Source organism: Triticum aestivum, chromosome 4D, assembly GCF_018294505.1.
Source record: "Triticum aestivum cultivar Chinese Spring chromosome 4D, IWGSC CS RefSeq v2.1, whole genome shotgun sequence".
In the NCBI taxonomy this organism is placed as follows: domain Eukaryota; kingdom Viridiplantae; phylum Streptophyta; class Magnoliopsida; order Poales; family Poaceae; genus Triticum; species Triticum aestivum.
In genome coordinates, this window is record NC_057805.1 from 8,024,967 (window position 1) to 8,028,539 (window position 3,573).

The following is a 3,573-nucleotide window of genomic DNA, read 5'->3' on the forward strand; positions in this document are numbered from 1 at the left end:
GATGTGCATTACCGAGTGGGCCCAGAGATACCTCTCCGACAATCGGAGTGACAAATCCTAATCTCGAAATACGCCAACCCAACAAGTACCTTTGGAGACACCTGTAGAGCACCTTTATAATCACCCAGTTACGTTGTGACGTTTGGTAGCACACAAAGTGTTCCTCCGGTAAACGGGAGTTGCATAATCTCATAGTCATAGGAACATGTATAAGTCATGAAGAAAGCAATAGCAACATACTAAACGATCGGGTGCTAAGCTAACGTAATGGGTCAAGTCAATCACGTCATTCTCCTAATGAGGTGATCCCGTTAATCAAATGACAACTCATGTCTATGGCTAGGAAACATAACCATCTTTGATTAACGAGCTAGTCAAGTAGAGGCATACTAGTGACACTCTGTTTGTCTATGTATTCACACATGTATTATGTTTCCGGTTAATACAATTCTAGCATGAATAACAAACATTTATCATGATATAAGAAAATATATAATACTTTATTATTGCCTCTAGGGCATATTTTCTTCAGGAGGTGTGAGTGACATGTGTGCATGCGGTGGCTGAGATCAACACCTCGGGGTTGACCATGTTTGGATGCATTGTGATCAGGTGGACACCGCGATCATGGTCGGTGAAGGCGGGAAGGAGGATAAGCGACAACATGTATGAGGCGCTATGTTGAAATAGATGACGTGGACCCATGGAGGGGTCTTGAATCGTGCTTATTGTCATATGAGCATGTGTTTGTTTCCCGTTCCAACACACATACATGTTTGCTAGTAATGATAGTGAGTGGTTGTACTAGTAATTATAAGATTTCCTCTGACATAGGTAAAAAGAGAGTATCAAATAACTAGATCAGACGCTGCATGTGTACGCCCCCTCCTCCCTGACCCCAACACAAATTCTAATTAAAGTAATACAATGATTTTTTTATTTAGTTTCATTTTCAGAACCCATGAGTATTTTATCTGAATTTCTGCAATGCTAAAAGTGTTTCTCATCAATATGTTGATAGGATCTTTTGATGAGCGTCAGAAGTGCTATGAATAATTTTCCAAGCATGAGTTCTGCATATAGTTACTTTGCACCCCCTCCCCTGCTGAATGGATGCGTAAGTAGTTCATAGTCACCACATGTCAACTAATGACATAGACTTGTGATAATTGACGGTCTTGATGTTGAAGCCGAGGGTGGGGTTTATGACGCTCATGTCCTTCCCATTGACCTTAAGCACGATCGTCGTCTTCCCCGAGTTGTCCAGACCCCTACGACGAACTCCATTAGTCACCGAGGATCAAGAAACCGGCAGGACAACCATAACTAGATCCATTAACCAAGAATAGTATGGGGGGAGGGGGGTGGCGCAGATGGAATCCAAGGAGAGCACAGGGTGGAGGGAACCTACACCATGAGAATGCACATCTCCTTCTCTTTGACCTTGATCTTTCGGATGATGCCGAGTAGCCCCATCTTGGCGGTGCATGAGGCTCTGAATTTCGACCTCACTCCTTTGTTTTTGAACTTGAATTTCCTCCTCAGTCGAAGTTGACAAGAACATAGTCGTGAGTTTTTCTCATTCGGAAAGGGGAAAAGGGTCCAGTAACCAACCACCTTTGATTTTCTCCTATGCTCAACTGGCCCGTTTACATTAGTTCATGCACAAATCGAGAAAGCCCAGATATAAAAAAAATTCGAGAAACCGAAAGACGAAGTGTTGGCATGCCTACGAAGCATGCATGTCTGCTGGTTTTCTCCCACTAGGCACCCCCAAACCCTATTTAGCGCCTTCTGCGCCTAGGAGTTCTGGTGCCCATGCGCTCGCAGCCATGGTCGTCTCCATTGACACTGCAACACTTGAAGCATTTTCTACTAGGGAAGCTTGGGGGACCTGAACTTGAAAAGGGTTTATGTCGCGTGTGACTGCAAGGTGCTGATTGACAATATCAAGCAATGTAGCGCAACCGTGTATGGAGCTATTATACATGAAATTATAGAGTATTCTAGTGCTTTTAATTTGTGTAAATTTGTTCATGAATTTAGGAGCTTGAATTTTGACGCATGCAATCTAGCGAAACATGCTTTATATTTAGGAGTTGTCCATCATGCCTGGTTAGACCACCTCGGTGATCTTTTGTTCATCCCTATAAACATTCTGATGGTTCAATAAAGCTTCACAGTATTGTCTTAAAAAATTTGGTTCATTCGGTCAGCGGTTGACCAATTGACCGTTCAACTGTTGACCATTTCAAAACCGCATAAACCGCATAAAAAATCCAATATTGAGAAAAGTTCATGAATTCGAAAAAGTTCACGGACTTGAAAAAGTTTGCAAAATTCAAATAAGTTCTTGAATTCAAAAATGTTCCCAATTTTACAAAAAAATTTCATCGAATTTGAAACAAGTTCATGGATTCTAAAAAAAGTTCGTGGATATGGAATAAGTCATAGCTTTTGAAAAAAGTTCAAAGTTCACGGATTCAGCAAAATGGTCACGGGGTTGAAAAAAAGTCGTCGCTTGTGAAAGAAAAAGTTCAACGATTTTAAAATGAATGGTTCACGGCTTGAAATAAAGTTTCAGACTTGGAAAAGTTCATAATTTGAAAAATTTCACAAAATTGAAAGACAGTTCACAAAATTTGAAAAAGTTCATAATTAGGAAAAATGATTCAAAAAGTTCATGAAAATTTATCAAATTAAAAAAGTTCATGGATTCTAGAAAAACTTCATAAAATGTTAAAAAGACAAAATAGAAATTTTTTCAAGGATTTCTGAAAAGTTCACGATTTTGATAAAAATGAAAAATAAAGAAGAAAGAAAAAGGAAAGTAAAACTAAAAAAGTAAAAAATGGAAAAAATAAAAAAGAGAAAAGGGGCAAAAAACATGATGGGGAAAATTGAAAGAAAGCCGTCCGTCCAGAAAAACTATGAGTACAATTATTGGAAGGGTCCCCAAAAACTGGTCGAAAGAAAGAGCTAAATGGCCCGTGCCATTTACATACATAATGTAGTTTAGGGGTGTGCTCCGTTTAGCGCTTTTGGCGTGGAAAAGGAAGTGGGCTAGTTACTGTGCAATTTCCAAATCGTCCCAACCTACTATATTGTGAAGCTTCCGGTTGCTTTTGGGAAGAACCTTCCGACCGTTTATTTTTGGTTTTCTTTTTTTCTTCTTCTTTTTATCTTTTTTATTTTTTCGTTTCTCTTTTATTTGTTTGTTGAACTTTGTTTTCAAATGTGTGAATCTTTTCAATATCATGAACTTTTCTAAATCCAAGAATTCTTTTTGAATGAATGAACTTTTTATGGAACATTGTTTTTCAAATCCTATGAATTTTTTGAAACCGTGAAATTTTTGAGTTGACAAACTTTCTTCGAATCTTCAAACTTATTTCAAACTCGTGAACATTTTTGAGTTCGCATTTTTTTTCAAATTCTGCAAAATTTTCGAGTTCACGAATTATTTAAAATTCTCAAACGTTTTTATTTCAAAATACATGTTTTTTTAAATTCACGAACTTCCATTTTTTTAAAAGATCATATTCGTGAACCTTTTTTTTTTTGCAAATCTAT